Below are 23,048 nucleotides of genomic sequence, written 5' to 3'. Positions count from 1 at the left end.
GGTGATGTGAGAAGGAGATGGAGTGAGTATTTTGAAGGTTTGTTGAATGTGTTTGATGATAGAGTGGCAGATATAGGGTGTTTTGGTCGAGGTGGTGTGCAAAGTGAGAGGGTTAGGGAAAATGATTTGGTAAACAGAGAAGAGGTAGTAAAAGCTTTACGGAAGATGAAAGCCGGCAAGGCAGCAGGTTTGGATGGTATTGCAGTGGAATTTATTAAAAAAGGGGGTGACTGTATTGTTGACTGGTTGGTAAGGTTATTTAATGTATGTATGACTCATGGTGAGGTGCCTGAGGATTGGTGGAATGCGTGCATCGTGCCATTGTACAAAGGCAAAGGGGATAAGAGTGAGTGCTCAAATTACAGAGGTATAAGTTTGTTGAGTATTCCTGGTAAATTATATGGGAGGGTATTGATTGAGAGGGTGAAGGCATGTAAAGAGCATCAAATTGGGGAAGAGCAGTGTGGTTTCAGAAGTGGTAGAGGATGTGTGGATCAGGTGTTTGCTTTGAAGAATGTATGTGAGAAATACTTAGGAATATATATATATATATATATATATATATATATATATATATATATATATATATATATATATATATATACACATATTTTTTTTTTATTATTTGGTTTGTCGCTGTCTCCCGCATTTGCGAGGTAGCGCAAGGAAACAGATGAAAGAAATGACCCAACCCACCCCCATACACAATGTATACACACACACATGTCCACACTCGCAAATATACATACCTATACATCCCAATGTACACATATATATATATATATATACATACACAGACACATACATATATACCCATGCACACAATTCACACTGTCTGCCCTCATTCACTCCCATCGCCACCTCGCCACTCATGGAATACCTTCCCCCTTCTCCCTCATGTGTGCGAGGTAGCACTAGGAAAAGACAACTAAGGCCCCATTCGTTCACACTCAGTCTCTAGCTGCCACGCAATAATGCCCGAAACCACAGCTCCCTTTCCACATCCAGGCCCCACACAACTTTCCATGGTTTACCCCAGACGCTTTACATGCCCTGATTCAATCCACTGACAGCACGTCAACCCCGGTATACCACATCGATCCAATTCACTCTATTCCTTGCCCTCCTTTCACCCTCCTGCATGTTCAGGCCCCGATCACACAAAATCTTTTTCACTCCATCTTTCCACCTCCAGTTTGGTCTCCCACTTCTCCTCGTTCCCTCCACCTCCGACACATATATCCTCTTGGTCAATCTTTCCTCACTCATTCTCTCCATGTGCCCAAACCATTTCAAAACACCCTTTTCTGCTCTCTCAACCACGCTCTTTTTATTTCCACACATCTCTCTTACCCTTACGTTACTTACTCGATCAAACCACCTCACACCACACATTGTCTTCAAACATCTCATTTCCAGCACATCCATCCTCCTGCGCACAACTCTATCCATAGCCCACGCCTCGTAACCATACAACATTGTTGGAACCACTATTCCTTCAAACATACCCATTTTTGCTTTCCGAGATAATGTTCTTGACTTCCACACATTCTTCAAGGCTCCCAGGATTTTTGCCCCCTTCCCCACCCTATGATCCAGTTCCGCTTCCATGGTTCCATCCGCTGCCAGATCCACTCCCAGATATCTAAAACACTTTACTTCCTCCAGTTTTTCTCCATTCAAACTTACCTCCCAATATGTGTGCATGTATGTATATGTATATGAGTGGATTGGTCTTTCTTCATCTGTTTCCTGGTGCTACCTTACTAATGTGGGAAACCACACTCTTTATTTCCACACATCTGTCTTACCCTTACATTACTTACTCGATCAAACCACCTCACACCACATTTCGTCCTCAAACATTTCATTTTCAACACATCCACCTTCCTCAGTACAACCCTATCTGTGTAGCCTGTGCTTTGCAACCATATACATTGTTGGAACTACTATTCTTTCAAACATATCCATTTTTGCTCTCCAAGATAATGTTCTCTCCTTCCACACATTCTTCATCTCTCCGAGGACCTTCACCTCCTTCTCCACTCTGTCACTCAATTCCACTTCCATGGTTTCATCTGCTGCTAAGTCCACTCCCAGATATCACTACTGGAAAGAGAAATAAGAGACAGTGAGTACCTATGTTTAATACATCCTCAGACAGAGGATATATGAAACAAAATTACTCAGTCTCTTATTTCTCTTACCAGTGGTGATTGTGCATATATTCGTTTATTATACTTGATCGCCGTTTCCCATATTAGCAAGGCAGCACCAGGAAACAGATGAAGAAAGACCAATCCAATCATACATGCACACACACACACACACATATATATATATATATATTTTTTTTTTTCTCATACTATTCGCCATTTCCTGCATTAGCGAGGTGGCATTAAGAACAGAGGACTGAGCCTTTGAAGGAATATCCTCACTTGGCCCCCTTCTCTGTTCCTTCTTTTGGAAAATTAAAAAGAGAGGGGAGGATATCCAGCGCCCCGCTCCCTTCCCTTTTGGTCACCTTCTACAACATGCAGGGAATACATGGGAAGTATTCTTTCTCCCCTATCCCCAGGGATAATATATATATATATATATATATATATATATATATATATATATATATATATATATATATATTTATTTATTCATTTATTATACTTTGTCGCTGTCTCTCTATCATCAAACACATTTAACAGACCTTCAAAATACTCACTCCATCTCCTTATCACTTCATCACTACTTGTTATTATCTCCCCATTTGCCCCCTTCACCAATGTTCCCATTTGTTCTCTTGTCTTACGCACATTATTTACCTGCTTCCAAAACATCTTTTTATTCTACCTAAAATTTAATGATACTCTATCACCCCAACTCTTATTTGTCCTCTTTTTCTTTTATATTAACTTTTTATTGTACATAATTGTTGTTTCCTGCGTCAGCAAGATAGGGCCAGGATACAGACAAAGAATGACCCATCCCCTCATGTACACACATATATATACAAATGCCATTATATGCACATATACATACATATACATACACACACACAGACAAATACATTTATACACATGTAAATATTCATACTTGCTTGCCTTCATCCATTCCTGTTGCTACCTTGCCCCACAGGAAACAGCATCGCTACCCCATCCTTCAGCGAGGTAGCACCAGGAACGGACAAAAAAGGTCACCTTCATTCACACTCAGTCTCTAGCCATCATATGGATATGTATATGCTGATATGTATATGTACCTGCACACATACATATTCTATTTATTTATTTTATTTTGCTTTGTCACTGTCTCCCACATTAGCGAGGTAACGCAAGGAAACAGACAAAAGAATGGCCCAACCCACCCACATACACATGTATATACATACACTTCCACACATGCAATATATACATACCTATACATTTCAACGTATACATATATATACACACACAGGCATATACATATATACACATGCACATAATTCATACTGTCTGCCTTTATTCATTCCCATCGCCACCCCGCCATACATGAAAATAACCACCCCCTCCCTCCAAAGGTGTACGAGGTAGCACCAGGAAAAGACAACAAAGGCCACATTCGTTCACACTCAGTCTCTAGCTGTCATGTAATAATGCACCGAAACAACAGCTCCCTTTCCACATCCAGGCCCCACAGAACTTTCCATGGTTTACCCCAGACGCTTCACATGCCCTGGTTCAATCCATTGACAGCAAGTCGACCCCGGTATACCACATCATTCCAATTCACTCTATTCCTTGCATGCCTTTCACCCTCCTGCATGTTCAGGCCCCGATCACTCAAAATCTTTTTCACTCCATCTTTCCACCTCCAATTTGGTCTCCCACTTCTCATTCCCTCCAACTCTGACACATATATCCTCTTGGTCAATCTTTCCTCACTCATTCTCTCCATGTGACCAAACCATTTCAAAACACCCTCTTCTGCTCTCTCAACCACGCTCTTTTTATTACCACACATCTCTCTTACCCTATTATTACTTACTCGATCAAACCACCTCACACCACATATTGTCCCCAAACATCTCATTTCCAGCACATCCACCCTCCTCCGCACAACTCCATCTATAGCCCATGCCTTACAGCCATATAACATTGTTGGAACCACTATTCCTTCAAACATACCCATTTTTGCTTTCCAAGAAAAGGTTCTCGACTTCCACACATTTTTTGACGCTCCCAGAACTTTCGCCCCCTCCCCCACCCTGTGATTTAATTCCAGTTCCATGGTTCCATCCACTGCCAAATCCAATCCAAGATATCTAAAACACTTTACTTCCTCCAGTTTTTTTTCATTCAATCTTACCTCCTAACTGACCTGTCCCTCAACCCTACTGTACCTAATAACCTTGCTCTTATTCACATTTACTCTCAGCTTTCTTCTTTCACATACTTTACCAAACTCAGTCACCAGCTTCCGCAGTTTCTCACCCGAATCAGCCACCAGCGCTGTATCATCAGCAAATGACAACTGACTCACTTCCCAAGCTCTCTCATCCACAGCAGACTGTATACTTGCCCCTCTTTCCAAAACTCTTTCATTCACCTCCCTCACAACCCCATCCATAAACAAATTAATATATATATATATATATATATATATTTTTTATTTATTTATTATACTTTGTCGCTGTCTCCCGCGTTTGCGAGGTAGCGCAAGGAAACAGACGAAAGAAATGGCCCAACCCACCCCCATACACATGTATATACATATGTCCACACACGCAAATATACATACCTACACAGCTTCCATGGTTTAACCCAGACGCTTCACATGCCTTGATACAATCCACTGACAGCACGTCAACCCCGGTATACCACATCGCTCCAATTCACTCTATTCCTTGCCCTCCTTTCACCCTCCTGCATGTTCAGGCCCCGATCACACAAAATCTTTTTCACTCCATCTTTCCACCTCCAATTTGGTCTCCCTCTTCTCCTTGTTCCCTCCACCTCTGACACATATATCCTCTTGGTCAATCTTTCCTCACTCATCCTCTCCATGTGCCCAAACCACTTCAAAACACCCTCTTCTGCTCTCTCAACCACGCTCTTTTTATTTCCACACATCTCTCTTACCCTTACGTTACTCACTCGATCAAACCACCTCACACCACACATTGTCCTCAAACATCTCATTTCCAGCACATCCATCCTCCTGCGCACAACTCTATCCATAGCCCACGCCTCGCAACCAAACAACATTGTTGGAACCACTATTCCTTCAAACATACCCATTTTTGCTTTCCGAGATAATGTTCTCGACTTCCACACATTCTTCAAGGCCCCCAGGATTTTCGCCCCCTCCCCCACCCTATGATCCACTTCCGCTTCCATGGTTCCATCCGCTGCCAGATCCACTCCCAGATATCTAAAACACTTCACTTCCTCCAGTTTTTCTCCATTCAAACTCACCTCCCAATTGACTTGACCCTCAACCCTACTGTACCTAATAACCTTGCTCTTATTCACATTTACTCTTAACTTTCTTCTTCCACACACTTTACCAAACTCAGTCACCAGCTTCTGCAGTTTCTCACATGAATCAGCCACCAGCGCTGTATCATCAGCGAACAACAACTGACTCACTTCCCAAGCTCTCTCATCCCCAACAGACTTCATACTTGCCCCTCTTTCCAAAACTCTTGCATTTACCTCCCTAACAACCCCATCCATAAACAAATTAAACAATCATGGAGACATCACACACCCCTGCCGCAAACCTACATTCACTGAGAACCAATCACTTTCCTCTCTTCCTACACGTACACATGCCTTACATCCTCGATAAAAACTTTTCACTGCTTCTAACAACTTTCCTCCCACACCATATATTCTTAATACCTTCCACAGAGCATCTCTATCAACTCTATCATATGCCTTCTCCAGATCCATAAATGCTACTTACAAATCCATTTGCTTTTCTAAGTATTTCTCACATACATTCTTCAAAGCAAACACCTGATCCACACATCCTCTACCACTTCTGAAACCACACTGCTCTTCCCCAATCTGATGCTCTGTACATGCCTTCACCCTCTCAATCAATACCCTCCCATATAATTTACCAGGAATACTCAACAAACTTATACCTCTGTAATTTGAGCACTCACTCTTATCCCCTTTGCCTTTGTACAATGGCACTATGCATGCATTCCGCCAATCCTCAGGCACCTCACCATGAGTCATACATACATTAAATAACCTTACCAACCAGTCAACAATACAGTCACCCCCTTTTTTAATAAATTCCACTGCAATACCATCCAAACCCGCTGCCTTGCTGGCTTTCATCTTCCGCAAAGCTTTCACTACCTCTTCTCTGTTTACCAAATCATTTTCCCTAACCCTCTCACTTTGCACACCACCTCGACCAAAACACCCTATATCTGCCACTCTATCATCAAACACATTCAACAAACCTTCAAAATACTCACTCCATCTCCTTCTCACATCACCACTACTTGTTATCACCTCCCCACTTGCGCCCTTCACTGAAGTTCCCATTTGCTCCCTTGTCTTACGCACTTTATTTACCTCCTTCCAGAACATCTTTTTATTCTCCCTAAAATTTAATGATACTCTCTCACCCCAACTCTCATTTGCCCTTTTTTTCACCTCTTGCACCTTTCTCTTGACCTCCTGTCTCTTTCTTTTATACATCTCCCACTCAATTGCATTTTTTCCCTGCAAAAATCGTCCAAATGCCTCTCTCTTCTCTTTCACTAATACTCTTACTTCTTCATCCCACCACTCACTACCCTTTCTAATCAACCCACCTCCCACTCTTCTCATGCCACAAGCATCTTTTGCGCAATCCATCACTGATTCCCTAAATACATCCCATTCCTCCCCCACTCCCCTTGCTTACATTGTTCTCACCTTTTTCCATTCTGTACTCAGTCTCTCCTGGTACTTCCTCACACAGGTCTCCTTCTCAAGCTCACTTACTCTCACCACCCTCTTCACCCCAACATTCACTCTTCTTTTCTGAAAACCCATACAAATCTTCACCTTAGCCTGCACAAGGTAATGATCAGACATCCCTCCAGTTGCACCTCTCAGCACATTAACATCCAAAAGTCTCTCTTTCGCACGCCTGTCAATTAACACGTAATCCAATAACGCTCTCTGGCCATCTCTCCTACTTACATAAGTATACTTATGTATATCTCGCTTTTTAAACCAGGTATTCCCAATCATCAGTCCTTTTTCAGCACATAAATCTACAAGCTCTTCACCATTTCCATTTACAACACTGAACACCCCATGTATACCAATTATTCCCTCAACTGCCACATTACTCACATTTGCATTCAAATCACCCATCACTATAACCCGGTCTCGTGCATCAAAACCACTAACACACTCATTCAGCTGCTCCCAAAACACTTGCCTCTCTTGATCTTTCTTCTCATGCCCAGGTGCATATGCACCAATAATCACCCACCTCTCTCCATCAACTTTCAGTTTTACCCATATTAATCGAGAATTTACTTTCTTACACTCTATCACATACTCCCACAACTCCTGTTTCAGGAGTATTGCTACTCCTTCCCTTGCTCTTGTCCTCTCACTAACCCCTGACTTTACTCCCCAGACATTCCCAAACCACTCTTCCCCTTTACCCTTGAGCTTCGTTTCACTCAGAGCCAAAACATCCAGGTTCCTTTCCTCAAACATACTACCTATCTCTCCTTTTTTTACATCTTGGTTACATCCACACACATTTAGGCACCCCACTCTGAGCCTTCGAGGAGGATGAGCACTCCCCGCGTGACTCCTTCTTCTGTAAGTATATATATATATATATATATATATATATATATATGTTATCCCTGGGGATAGGGGATTAAGAATACTTCCCACGTATTCCCTGCGTGTCATAGAAGGTGACTAAAAGGGGAGGGAGCGGGGGGCTGGAAATCCTCCCGTCTCGTCTTTTTTTTAATTTTCCAAAAGGAGGAACAGAGGGGGGGGGGCCAGGTGAGAATATCCCACAAAGGCCCAGTCCTCTGTTCTTAACGCTACCTTGCTAACGCGGGAAATGGCGAATAGTTTAAAAGAAAGAAAATATATATATATGTCTCCATGGTTGTTTAATTTGTTTATGGATGGGGTTGTTAGGGAGGTGAATGCAAGAGTTTTGGAAAGAGGGGCAAGTATGAAGTCTGTTGGGGATGAGAGAGCTTGGGAAGTGAGTCAGTTGTTGTTCGCTGATGATACAGCGCTGGTGGCTGATTCATGTGAGAAACTGCAGAAGCTGGTGACTGAGTTTGGTAAAGTGTGTGAAAGAAGAAAGTTAAGAGTAAATGTGAATAAGAGCAAGGTTATTAGGTACAGTAGGGTTGAGGGTCAAGTCAATTGGGAGGTGAGTTTGAATGGAGAAAATCTGGAGGAAGTGAAGTGTTTTAGATATCTGGGAGTGGATCTAGCAGCGGATGGAACCATGGAAGCAGAAGTGGATCATAGGGTGGGGGAGGGGGCGAAAATTCTGGGAGCCTTGAAGAATGTGTGGAAGTCGAAAACATTATATCGGAAAGCAAAAATGGGTATGTTTGAAGGAATAGTGGTTCCAACAATGTTGTATGGTTGCGAGGCGTGGGCTATGGATAGAGTTGTGCGCAGGAGGAAGGATGTGCTGGAAATGAGATGTTTGTGGACAATGTGCGGTGTGAGGTGGTTTGATCGAGTAAGTAACGTAAGGGTAAGAGAGATGTGTGGAAATAAAAAGAGCGTGGTTGAGAGAGCAGAAGAGGGTGTTTTGAAATGGTTTGGTCACATGGAGAGAATGAGTAAGGAAAGATTGACCAAGAGGATATATGTGTCGGAGGTGGAGGGAACGAGGAGAAGAGGGAGACCAAATTGGAGGTGGAAAGATGGAGTGAAAAAGATTTTGTGTGATCGGGGCCTGAACATGCAGGAGGGTGAAAGGAGGGCAAGGAATAGAGTGAATTGGAGCGATGTGGTATACCGGGGTTGACGTGCTGTCAGTGGATTGAATCAAGGCATGTGAAGCATCTGGGGTAAACCATGGAAACCTGTGTAGGTATGTATATTTGCGTGTGTGGACGTATGTATATACATGTGTATGGGGGTGGGTTGGGCCATTTCTTTCGTCTGTTTCCTTGCGCTACCTCGCAAACGCGGGAGACAGCGAGAAAGCAAAAAATATATATATATATATATATATATATATATATATATATATATATATATATATATATATATATACATTCAAACCACAAGTAGTGGTGATGTGAGAAGGAGATGGAGTGAGTATTTTGAAGGTTTGTTGAATGTGTTTGATGATAGAGTGGCAGATATAGGGTGTTTTGGTCGAGGTGGTGTGCAAAGTGCGAGGGTTAGGGAAAATGATTTGGTAAACAGAGAAGAGGTAGTAAAAGCTTTGCGGAAGATGAAAGCCGGCAAGGCAGCAGGTTTGGATGGTATTGCAGTGGAATTTATTAAAAAAGGGGATGACTGTATTGTTGACTGGTTGGTAAGGTTATTTAATGTATGTATGACTCATGGTGAAGTGCCTGAGGATTGGCGGAATGCGTGCATAGTGCCATTGTACAAAGGCAAAGGGGATAAGAGTGAGTGCTCAAATTACAGAGGTATAAGTTTGTTGAGTATTCCTGGCAAATTATATGGGAGGGTATTGATTGAGAGGGTGAAGGCATGTACAGAGCATCAGATTGGGGAAGAGCAGTGTGGTTTCAGAAGTGGTAGAGGATGTGTGGATCAGGTGTTTGCTTTGAAGAATGTATGTGAGAAATACTTAGAAAAGCAAATGGATTTGTATGTAGCATTTATGGATCTGGAGAAGGCATATGATAGAGTTGATGGAGATGCTCTGTGGAAGGTATTAAGAATATATGGTGTGGGAGGCAAGTTGTTAGAAGCAGTGAAAAGTTTTTATCGAGGATGTAAGGCATGTGTATGTGTAGGAAGAGAGGAAAGTGATTGGTTCTCAGTGAATGTAGGTTTGCGGCAGGGGTGTGTGATGTCTCCATGGTTGTTTAATTTGTTTATGGATGGGGTTGTTAGGGAGGTGAATGCAAGAGTTTTGGAAAGAGGGGCAAGTATGAAGTCTGTTGGGGATGAGAGAGCTTGGGAAGTGAGTCAGTTGTTGTTCGCTGATGATACAGCGCTGGTGGCTGATTCATGTGAGAAACTGCAGAAGCTGGTAACTGAGTTTGGTAAAGTGTGTGAAAGAAGAAAGTTAAGAGTAAATGTGAATAAGAGCAAGGTTATTAGGTACAGTAGGGTTGAGGGTCAAGTCAATTGGGAGGTGAGTTTGAATGGAGAAAACTGGAGGAAGTGAAGTGTTTTAGATATCTGGGAGTGGATCTGGCAGTGGATGGAAACATGGAAGCGGAAGTGGATCATAGGGTGGGGGAGGGGGCAAAAATTCTGGGAGCCTTGAAGAATGTGTGGAAGTCGAGAGCATTATCTCGGAAAGCAAAAATGGGTATGTTTGAAGGAATAGTGGTTCCAACAATGTTGTATGGTTGCGAGGCGTGGACTATGGATAGAGTTGTGCACAGGAGGATGGATGTGCTGGAAATGAGATGTTTGAGGACAATGTGTGGTGTGAGGTGGTTTGATCGAGTAAGTAACGTAAGGGTAAGAGAGATGTGTGGAAATAAAAAGAGCGTGGTTGAGAGAGCAGAAGAGGGTGTTTTGAAATGGTGTGGTCACATGGAGAGAATGAGTGAGGAAAGATTGACCAAGAGGATATATGTGTTGGAGGTGGAGGGAACGAGGAGAAGTGGGAGACCAAATTGGAGGTGGAAAGATGGAGTGAAAAAGATTTTGTGTGATCGGGGCCTGAACATGCAGGAGGGTGAAAGGAGGGCAAGGAATAGAGTGAATTGGATCGATGTGGTATACCGGGGTTGACGTGCTGTCAGTGGATTGAAGCAGGGCATGTGAAGCGTCTGGGGTAAACCATGGAAAGCTGTGTAGGTATGTATATTTGCGTGTGTGGCCGTATGTATATACATGTGTATGGGGGTGGGTTCGGCCATTTCTTTCGTCTGTTTCCTTGCGCTACCTCGCAAACGCGGGAGACAGCGGAAAAAAAAAAAAATATATATATATATATATATATATATATATATATATATATATATATATATATATATATATATATATATATATGGAAAGTTTTTTATCCCTGGGGATAGGGGAGAAAGAATACTTCCCACGTATTCCCTGCATGTCGTAGAAGGCGACTAAAAAGGGAGGGAGCGGGGGCTGGAAATCCTCCCCTCTTGTTTTTTTTTTAATTTTCCAAAAGAAGGAACAGAGAAGGGGGCCAGGTGAGGAAATTCCCTCAGAGGCCCAGTCCTCTGTTCTTAACCCTACCTTGCTAATGCGGGAAATGGTGAATAGTTTGAAAGAAAGAAAGAAAATATGGAAAGTTTTGTGGGACCTGGATGTGGAATGGGAGCTGTGGTTTCGGTGCATTATACATGACAGCTATAGACTGAGTGTGAAGGGATGTGGTCTTTGTTGTCTCTTCCTAGTGCTACTTCACGCGGGGGGAGAGAGTTGTCATTTCATGTGTGGTGGGGTGGCAACAGGAATGAATAAAGGCAGCAAGTATGAATTATGCACATGTGTATATATGCATATGTCTGTGTATGTATATGGTGAAATGTATAGGTATGTATATATGCATGTGTGGACATGTATGTAAATACATATATATTTCTTCTATCTATTTATCATACTTTGTCACTGGGGATAGGGAAGAAAGAATACTTCCCACGTATTCCCTGCGTGTTGTAGAAGGCGACTATAAGGGTAGGGAGTGGTGGGTTGGAAATCCTCCCCTCCCATTTTAATTTTTCTGAAAGAAGGAAGAGAGAAGGGGGCCTAGTAAGGATATTCCCTCTAAGGCTCAGTCCTCTGTTCTTAACACTACCTTGCTAATGTGGGAAATGGCAAATATGTATGGAAAAAAGATATAATATTGTGCAAATATTCTTATGAGATGAATAATTACATTTGAACTTTTTGGGCACAATTAACATAAGGAAAGACATTAATCAAAGGAATTCAAGATATATTCATCTAATACGATGATCCATACATCTCTAGTTAAATGAATAAGTGAAAAAAAAAGAGGGCATGGATTATTATCTTGAATTATGTAAATTCATTAATACTTTACAATTAGGGATGAAAGTTTACTGGTCACTTACATCACAGATTTTTTGTTTTGCTATAATGAGAAATGTAATAAAAAGTTTTCTAAATGAAGCAAAAACTCTGAGTCCAGCTAAGAGTAGTGCAAAAATATCATAATACTTTTCTAAAAATGTTCATGAACAACATATTTCTGTTCCAAGGTATTCACTTCATAAATGCAGTGTTGATGCCTTGATCCTCCAGCACATAGGTAACTAGTTTAAGATTTATAAAGCCTGTCAAGTTCATAACAACTACTTACACAAAATTCATGAATGCATCAAGAAATTACTTATCAAACTGCAAGATTCAAAGTGATTAAAGTTCTAATTGGACAAGTAATGGATCAATGAAGCATCACTGGAACATGTCTACTAAGTCTTATACATGAATAATGAATATTCTTCCTACTTAGTAATTAATTACAAGCTTTCTAATATCCAGTGTCAGAAAATCTAGACAAGAGTCCAATGATACATATTTCTCCATTCAATTTATGATCATAAAAACCTGTTTTACTTCAATGATTTTGAGTTTTGGGGTTTGTATTGATAAAGATATGCAAATCCTCTAAACTTTATTATAAAAATAAACAACAAACTCTTTCCACAGGAGCTTAATTTAACCATCTATATGTAAAAATGAATATCTCCAGTTCATCAGCTTCTAATGTATAAGATCACTATGGACTAATTAAGATTTTGGTAGTTATTTACTTTCCTTGGAACACTTTATCTGAGGACTAATCAACTTAATCCTACATAAGGAAAATTTCTGCAATTACTGAGAAATGTCCATTCAGCAATCATAAAAGGACTTTGTGAAAAAGAAAGGAATTCCTCACAAAAATATGACTAAGCATAGCATGGGTTGTATGAGAAGTACACTTACTTGTGACTTTGTTCTACATACGTTTCATGGACGATAAACATAACTTGGAATGTGTACTTCTTATTTCATCTTACCCTTGTCAAAAGATCTCTTCTATAGAGATCCTGGAGTGCCCTTGAAGCTCGTTATATCCATCAGGCAGGATCACAGATTAGAAAAAGCAGTGATGTTGCATACTTGTCACTGGGGGTGAGTGCAGGACAAGTGAAGAGCAGGTGTTAAATGTCTTCAATGTGAAATTTGAATCTTAAACATGAGGAGTTTTGTGGTATGTGAGGGGTGAACATTTTATATTTGTTTGGAGATGGTAACTGCTTATGAAGAGGTTTGATTGGGAAGGATCAATACAATATTGTTGAAAAAAATTGGTGCTGAGCATAAGGTACCTTAATAGATACTCAAGGGATTTAGATTTTAGGTAATTTTCTGATTCTTTAATTGTTAGTATTCTTACTGATTCCTTTTAATGTGTAAAATAATGTTGAACATTATTCTACTGAGAAACAAATATAATGATTCACTTTCACATTCTTTGAAAATCGGCACCTCCATATTCTTCTTGTTTATCACCCACTATTGTCTTTGAATATTACCAATGGTTCTTAAGTTGGATTAAATTAGGCTTTGCTGCATATTTCTTTGGAAATTGTTTTATTTTCCTGAACTTCAAAGTCCTTTCCTCTTTTGCGAGGATGATTTAAGATTATGGATGGAGTAATAACTTAATGTGGGATTCATTCTCCCATATCATATTTCTTATTTCTAGCTTAATATCTTGCATATTCTTTAAATAAGAAAATAAAGTGGCACAAGGAAAGTACATAACCATACAGCTTTCACATCTTTTATGCTGTATCCAGCGTGCAGTTTACTGTCAAGGGATACAGTTTATCAAAAGGGCATGAGTCACTCAATTTTGATAATAACACATTGATAAAAACCTGACATGACGAGAAATGAGGTATCTCCTTTTTCCCAAGGAAAGTTTTGTATTCAATATAGTAATGCAACAAATCACAGTAATTTCAGTATTTTCATCTCACCTCTTATAAAAAAAAAAACTTAGTAACAGCTGATCTGGGCAAAGAATGATAGGGTATATATAGGCATCCAGGGCAACTTCACTTAGCACCAAAATATGATTTTTTTTCCTTATATCAACAAAGCACACTGGCTGTTTGACAACGTAGATCCATTTTCTACCAAAAGAGAAATAATTTTTCAAAAGCAATATTTCAAAACCTTATGAAAAAGCTCAGAAAATTCAAATGTTCTATATACAAAGGTACAGATATATCAAATCAATATTTTTATATGGAAAATGGTCATATATTTTCCATGAACCATGAAAAAGTCTGATTCACCAACTAAATTTACATATCTTTTATATATTTCTTCTGGATTCCTTTTTCTTTTGTTTTTAAATTTCATAATCTAAAATGCTGATGTTAGAATGTAATAACATGAAATAAAATAAAGTCTACATATCAAAGAAATATATTCCAAATCAGGTCAAATAAAATGTTTTATTCTCAAATGTAATCTCACAAAATCAGAATAAACGTTTTTCACATAGACTTAAGTTGGATTTTTTAGTTTATCCAACAGAACTGGTCTTTAAGAGCAATATATCTGACTTTTTAGAAAGTCTGGCATGAGATAAGCTGCAAGATATGCATATCAAGAATTAAAAATGACCAGTGGCATCACACCTAATAACTTTTCAACTAGAGCAAATAGTTGCCTGGCTATATCTTTTGTGGATGTGCTAAAAGATATCCATTTAAGTACACTTGTAACTATGAATATGCAATGGAATACATAAATAAATATCTGGCTAAACATTATACTAATTTTGATTTCTCATTCAGCTCCTTCATGACACACTAAAAGTATAAAGAAATGTCTTTAGGTGGTAATACGCATGATAAGCTTTATGCTCAATGACTCCTACATTGTTGGTCTCTCATACATTCTATGCTGCCCTTCCCAGTACTTCTAGCAGATATCTGGAAGTCCAATGCATGCACCAAATACATCTATTTACCTTGAAATAAAGTTGCAATGCAATCCTTGAAAATCAGTTTCAAAATAATGCTTTCCTTGAATTAAGATGGTATCATCGATATATTATATTTGATAATAAGGGCTTAAGAATTATGTAACAATCTCAACAACGGTAAAATGCAATTACTATACAGTACATAAAATTAACTCTTCCAGTCCAAACACTACTTCACTAAGGCAGGAAAAGGCAAGTAAGTTATATATATATATTTATTCTTATTATTTATCATACTTTGTTGCTGTCTCCCGTGTTAGTGAGGTAGCCCAAGGAAACAGATGAAAGAATGGCCCAACCCACTCACATACACATGCATAAACATACGTGTCCACACAAGCACATATACATACCTATACATTTTAACATATACATATATGTACATACACAGACATATACATATATACACATGTACATAATTCATACTTGCCGTCTTTATTCATTCCTGTTGCCACCCCGCCACTCATGAAATAGCATCCCCCCTCCTCCCACAAGGCAGCGCTAGGAAAGGACAAAAGGCCACACTTGCCCACACTCAGTCTCCAGCTGTCATGTGCAACGCACTGAAACCACAGCTCCCCTTCCACATCCAGGCCCCACAAAACTTTTCATGGTTTACCCTAGATGCTTCACACGCCCTGGTTCAATCCATTAACAGCATGTCGACCCCAGAATACCACATCGTTCCAACTTACTCTATTCCTTGAGCGCCTTTCACCCTCCTGTATGTTCAGGCCCTGATCGCTCAAAATCTTTTTCACTCCATCCTTCCACTTCCAATTTGGTCTTCCACTTCTCATTCCCTCCACCTCTGACATGTACATCCTCTTTGTCAACATCTCCACACTCATTCTCTCCATGTGACCAAACCATTTCAATACACCCTCTTCTGCTCTCTCAACCACACTCTTTTTATTACCACACATCTCTCTCACTCTTTCATTACTTACTCGGTCAAACCATCTCACACCACATATTATCCCTAAACATCTCATTTCCAACACATCCACCCTCCTCCGCACAAACTATCTATAGCCCATGCCTCACAACCTCATAACATTGTTGGAACCACTATTCCTTCAAACATACCCATTTTTTCTCTCCGAGATAATGTTCTCGTCTTCCACACATTCTTCAACACTCCCAGAACCTTTGCCCTGTCCCCAACTCTGTGACTTCCGCTTCCGTGGTTCCATCCACTGCCAAATCCACTCTCAGATATCTAAAACACTTTGCTTCCTCCAGTTCTTCTCCATTCAAACTCACCAATTCACTTGTCCCTCAACCCTACAGAACCTAATAACCTTGATCTTATTCACATTTACTCTCAGCTTTCTTCTTTCACCAAACTCAGTCACCAACTTCTGCAGTTTCTCACCCGAATCAGCCACCAGTGCTGTATCATCAGCAAACAGCAACTGACTCACTTCCCAAGCCCTGTCATCTACAACAGACTGCATACTTGCCCCTTCCGCCAAAGCTCTTGCATATATATATATATATATATATATATATATATATATATATATATATATATATATATATATATATATTATCCCTGGGGATAGGGGATTAAGAATACTTCCCACGTATTCCCTGTGTGTCGTAGAAGGCGACTAAAAGGGGAGGGAGCGGGGGGCTGGAAATCCTCTCCTCTCGGTTTTTTTTTTTTTTTTTTTTTTTTTTTTTTTTTTTTTCAATTTTCCAAAAGAAGGAACAGAGAATTGGGCCAGGTGAGGGTATTCCCTCAAAGGCCCAGTCCTCTGTTCTTAACGCTACCTCGCTAATGCGGGAAATGGCGAATAGTTTGAAAGAAAGAAAGAAGAAAATATATATATATATATATATATATATATATATATATATATATATTTTTTTTTTAAATTTTCCAAAAGAAGGAACAGAGAATTGGGCCAGGTGAGGGTATTCCCTCAAAGGCCCAGTCCTCTGTTCTTAATGCTACCTCGCTAACGCGGGAAATGGCAAATAGTTTAAAAGAAAGAAAGAAAATATATATATATATTATATTTTTTTTTATTATACTTTGTCGCTGTCTCCCGCGTTTGCGAGGTAGCGCAAGGAAACAGACGAAAGAAATGGCCCAACCCCCCCCATACACATGTATATACATACGTCCACACACGCAAATATACATACCTACACAGCTTTCCATGGTTTACCCCAGACGCTTCACATGCCTTGATTCAATCCACTGACAGCACGTCAACCCCGGTATACCACATCGCTCCAATTCACTCTATTCCTTGCCCTCCTTTCACCCTCCTGCATGTTCAGGCCCCGATCACACAAAATCTTTTTCACTCCATCTTTCCACCTCCAATTTGGTCTCCCTCTTCTCCTCGTTCCCTCCACCTCCGACACATATATCCTCTTGGTCAATCTTTCCTCACTCATTCTCTCCATGTGCCCAAACCACTTCAAAACACCCTCTTCTGCTCTCTCAACCACGCTCTTTTTATTTCCACACATCTCTCTTACCCTTACGTTACTCACTCGATCAAACCACCTCACACCACACATTGTCCTCAAACTTCTCATTTCCAGCACATCCATCCTCCTGCGCACAACTCTATCCATAGCCCACGCTATATATATATATATATATATATATATATATATATATATATATATATATATATATGTATATATATGTGGTGAGAGTAAGTGAGCTTGGGAAGGAGACCTGTGTGAGGAAGTACCAGGAGAGACTGAGTACAGAATGGAAAAAGGTGAGAACAATGGAAGTAAGGGGAGTGGGGGAGGAATGGGATGTATTTAGGGAATCAGTGATGGATTGCACAAAAGATGCTTGTGGCATGAGAAGAGTGGGAGGTGGGTTGATTAGAAAGGGTAGTGAGTGGTGGGATGAAGAAGTAAGAGTATTAGTGAAAGAGAAGAGAGAGGCATTTGGACAATTTTTGCAGGGAAAAAATGCAATTGAGTGGGAGATGTATAAAAGAAAGAGACAGGAGGTCAAGAGAAAGGTGCAAGAGGTGAAAAAAGAGGGCAAATGAGAGTTGGGGTGAGAGAGTATCATTAAATTTTAGGGAGAATAAAAAGATGTTCTGGAAGGAGGTAAATAAAGTGCGTAAGACAAGGGAGCAAATGGGAACTTCAGTGAAGGGCGCAAATGGGGAGATGATAACAAGTAGTGGTGATGTGAGAAGGAGATGGAGTGAGTATTTTGAAGGTTTGTTGAATGTGTTTGATGATAGAGTGGCAGATATAGGGTGTTTTGGTCGAGGTGGTGTGCAAAGAGAGGGTTAGGGAAAATGATTTGGTAAATAGAGAAGAGGTAGTGAAAGCTTTGCAGAAGATGAAAGCCGGCAAGGCAGCAGGTTTGGATGGTATTGCAGTGGAATTTATTAAAAAAGGGGGTGACTGTATTGTTGACTGGTTGGTAAGGTTATTTAATGTATGTATGACTCATGGTGAGGTGCCTGAGGATTGGCGGAATGCGTGCATAGTGCCATTGTACAAAGGCAAAGGGGATAAGAGTGAGTGCTCAAATTACGGAGGTATAAGTTTGTTGAGTATTCCTGGTAAATTATATGGGAGGGTATTGATTGAGAGGGTGAAGGCATGTACAGAGCATCAGATTGGGGAAGAGCAGTGTGGTTTCAGAAGTGGTAGAGGATGTGTGGATCAGGTGTTTGCTTTGAAGAATGTATGTGAGAAATACTTAGAAAAGCAAATGGATTTGTATGTAGCATTTATGGATCTGGAGAAGGCATATGATAGAGTTGATAGAGATGCTCTGTGGAAGGTATTAAGAATATATGGTGTGGGAGGAAGTTGTTAGAAGCAGTGAAAAGTTTTTATCGAGGATGTAAGGCATGTGTACGTGTAGGAAGAGAGGAAAGTGATTGGTTCTCAGTGAATGTAGGTTTGCGGCAGGGGTGTGTGATGTCTCCATGGTTATTTAATTTGTTTATGGATGGGGTTTTTAGGGAGGTAAATGCAAGAGTTTTGGAAAGAGGGGCAAGTATGAAGTCTGTTGGGGATGAGAGAGCTTGGGAAGTGAGTCAGTTGTTGTTCGCTGATGATACAGCGCTGGTGGCTGATTCATGTGAGAAACTGCAGAAGCTGGTGACTGAGTTTGGTAAAGTGTGTGGAAGAAGAAAGTTAAGAGTAAATGTGAATAAGAGCAAGGTTATTAGGTACAGTAGGGTTGAGGGTCAAGTCAATTGGGAGGTGAGTTTGAATGGAGAAAAACTGGAGGAAGTGAAGTGTTTGATATATCTGGGAGTGGATCTGGCAGCGGATGGAACCATGGAAGCGGAAGTGGATCATAGGGTGGGAGAGGGGGCGAAAATTCTGGGGGCCTTGAAGAATGTGTGGAAGTCGAGAACATTATCTCGGAAAGCAAAAATGGGTATGTTTTAAGGAATAGTGGTTCCAACAATGTTGTATGGTTGCGAGGCATGGGCTATGGATAGAGTTATGCGCAGGAGGATGGATGTGCTGGAAATGAGATGTTTGAGGACAATGTGTTGTGTGAGGTGGCTTGATCGAGTGAGTAACGTAAGGGTAAGAGAGATGTGTGGAAATAAAAAGAGCGTGGTTGAGAGAGCAGAAGAGGGTGTTTTGAAGTGGTTTGGGCACATGGAGAGAATGAGTGAGGAAAGATTGACCAAGAGGATATATGTGTCGGAGGTGGAGGGAACGAGGAGAAGAGGGAGACCAAATTGGAGGTGGAAAGATGGAGTGAAAAAGATTTTGTGTGATCGGGGCCTGAACATGCAGGAGGGTGAAAGGAGGGCAAGGAATAGAGTGAATTGGAGCGATGTGGTATACCGGGGTTGATGTGCTGTCAGTGGATTGAATCAAGGCATGTGAAGCGTCTGGGGTAAACCATGGAAAGCTGTGTAGGTATGTATATTTGCGTGTGTGGACATATGTATATACATGTGTATGGGGGGGGGTTGGGCCATTTCTTTCGTCTGTTTCCTCGCGCTACCTCGCAAACGCGGGAGACAGCGACAAAGTATAATAAATATATAATATATACATATATTAATTATATATTTTTATATATATATATATATATATATATATATATATATATATATATATATATATATATACACACACACATATATATATATATATATATATATATATATATATATATATATATATATATATATATATATATATATATATATATATTTTACATATATATTTTATATATATATATATATATATATATATATATATATATATATATATATATATATATATATATATATATATACATATTTATTCATTTATCTATTTATCTTACTTTGTTGCTGTCTCCCGCGTTAGCGAGGTAGCACAAGGAAACAGATGAAAGAATGGCCCAACCCACCCACAACCTTTTTCACTCCATCTTTCCACCTCCAATTTGGTCTCCCACTTCTCCTCATTCCCTCCACCTCCGACACATATATCCTCTTTGTCAATCTTTCCTCATTCATTCTATCCATGTGACCAAACCATTTCAAAACACCCTCTTCTGCTCTCTCAACCACACTCTTTTTATTACCACACATCTCTCTTACCCTTTCGTTACTTACTCGATCAAACCACCTCACACCACATACTGTCCTCAAACATCTCATTTCCAGCACATCCACCCTCCTCTGCACAACTCTATCTATACCCCATGCCTCGCAACCATATAACATTGTTGGAACCACTATTCCTTCAAACATACCCATTTTTGCTTTCCAAGATAACATTCTCGACTTCCACACATTTTTCAATGCTCCCAGAACTTTCGCCCCCTCCCCCACCCTATGATTCACTTCTGCTTCCATGGTTCCATCCACTGCCAAATCCACTCCTAGATATCTAAAACACTTCACTTCCTCCAGTGACTGGTTCTCAGTGAATGTTGGTTTGCAGCAGGGGTGATGATGTCTCCATGGTTGTTTAATTTGTTTACGGATGGGGTTGTTAGAGAGGTGAATACAAGAGTTTTGGAAAGAGGGGCAAGTATGCGGTCTGTTGTGGATGAGAGAGCTTGGGAGGAGAGTCAGTTGTTTTTTGCTGTTGATAAGGGCTGGTGGGTGATTCGGGTGAGAAACTGCAGAAGCTGGTGACTGAGTTTGGTAGAGTGTGTTAAAGAAGAAAGCTGAGAGTAAATGTGAATAAGAGCAAGGTTATTAGTTAAAGTAGGGTTGAGGAACATATATATGTATGTCCCATCCACATACACATGTATATACATACACGTCCACACATGCACATATACATACCTAAACATCTCAACGTATACATATATATATACACACACAGACATATACATATATACACATGTACATAATTCATACTGTCTGCCCTTATTCATTCCCGTCGCCACCCCGCCAGGTGGAGGGAACGAGGAGAAGTGGGTGATCAAATTGGAGGTGGAAAGATGGAGTGAAAAAGATTTTGAGTGATTGGGGCCTGAACATGCAGGAGGGTGAAAGGCGTGCAAGGAATAGAGTGAATTGGAATGATGTGGTATACCGGGGTGTCAATGTGTTGTCAATGGATTGAACCAGGACATGTGAAGTGTCTGGGGTAAACCATGGAAAGTTCTGTGGGGCCTGGATGTGGAAAGGGAGCTGTGGTTTCTGTGCATTATACATGACAGCTAGAGACTGAGTGTGAACGAAGGTGGCCTTTGTTGTCTTTTCCCAGCACTACCTTGTGCACACGCGGGGGAGGGGGTTGTTATTTCATGTGTGGTGGGGTGGCGATGGGAATGAATAAAGGTAGACAGTATGAATTATGTACATGTGCATATATGTATATGTTTGTGTGTGTATATATATGTATACGTTGAGATGTATAGGTATGTATATTTGTGTGTGTGGATGTGTATGTATATACATGTGTATGTGGGTGGGTTGGGCCATTCATTCGTCTGTTTCCTTGCGCTACCTCGCTAACGCGGGAGACAGTGACAAAGGAAAATAAATAAATAAATAAATGAATATATATATATATATATATATATATATATATATATATATATATATATATATATATATATATATATATATATATATATATATTAAGATGAATGAATAAATTTTTGCATTATAAAGTTTGATATATCTACCACTTGAAAACAGCATGAACATTCATCACATATAAAACTTATCACTTGTTCAAATAAAAATGTTATATCTTGAACATACTCTTGGCTCCCATGTGCCATAGGCAAAAGAGGTATGTGTGGCCACAAATTCCTTTTTTAATCAAGTAATAATTACCTATCTGTGCAAAATGGAAGGAAGTTCTATTAATAGTCCCAACTGTTAACCTCTCCATATCAATCATACAGAGGTTAACAGATGTCCCTATATTAATAATAGGTGCTACCAGACTCTTCATGCATAAGGTTACACCATAAGTACAAAGTTACCTTAGGTAAGGCTGTATCATTTCGAGAACAGTCTCATCAAAGAACTTCCCACTCTAAAGGAGTCCTTCATTTCCGTGCTACTGGAAGTAGTGCAGCCTTGTCGCTGAAGGAGCTCCTGAATAACACCAGGAATCATTCTTGAAAAGGGGCCCTGGGGCAAAATAAATGAATACATGAATATAAATCATACGAAAAATAAATTCAAGTTCTCCGCATTCACTATTTTGCATTCAACTTCTTCCATTCATTCATCATCCTGTTGCAGCATAAGTATTTCTTAACATTGTTTCGAGTTTCTTTCTTGTTTAGTTTCTTACTGTGTCATCTAGTTTAACAGTTGCTGCCTTTTCAAGGAACAACTTAATCATGACATTGTTCATTGAATTCAGGCAGGTATCAGCCTATGATAAAACTGTTGTGATTACCTATTTGT

At 40.0% G+C, this 23,048-nt stretch overlaps 1 protein-coding gene across 14 annotated transcripts in view; it reads right to left on the bottom strand.

Annotated features, from left to right (window-relative positions):
• Window positions 1–23,048, bottom strand: part of LOC139761747 (chloride channel protein 2-like) — a 618,856-nt gene that overhangs the window by 17,458 nt on the left and 578,350 nt on the right. For 13 of the 14 annotated variants that reach the window (XM_071686178.1, XM_071686169.1, XM_071686168.1 and 10 more), the window contains one exon: window positions 20,492–22,766. The exons of the other annotated variant lie outside the window; for it this stretch is intronic. The gene's annotated coding sequence lies outside the window, so the exon portion shown is untranslated. Of the gene's footprint in view, window positions 1–20,491; window positions 22,767–23,048 lie in introns of those variants that run through there. 14 annotated transcript variants of the gene reach the window in all.

Source organism: Panulirus ornatus, chromosome 41 (assembly GCF_036320965.1).
Source record: "Panulirus ornatus isolate Po-2019 chromosome 41, ASM3632096v1, whole genome shotgun sequence".
Lineage (NCBI taxonomy): Eukaryota > Metazoa > Arthropoda > Malacostraca > Decapoda > Palinuridae > Panulirus > Panulirus ornatus.
The sequence above is the reverse complement of the archived record's forward strand: the minus strand, read 5'-3'. Positions and strand labels throughout refer to the sequence as shown.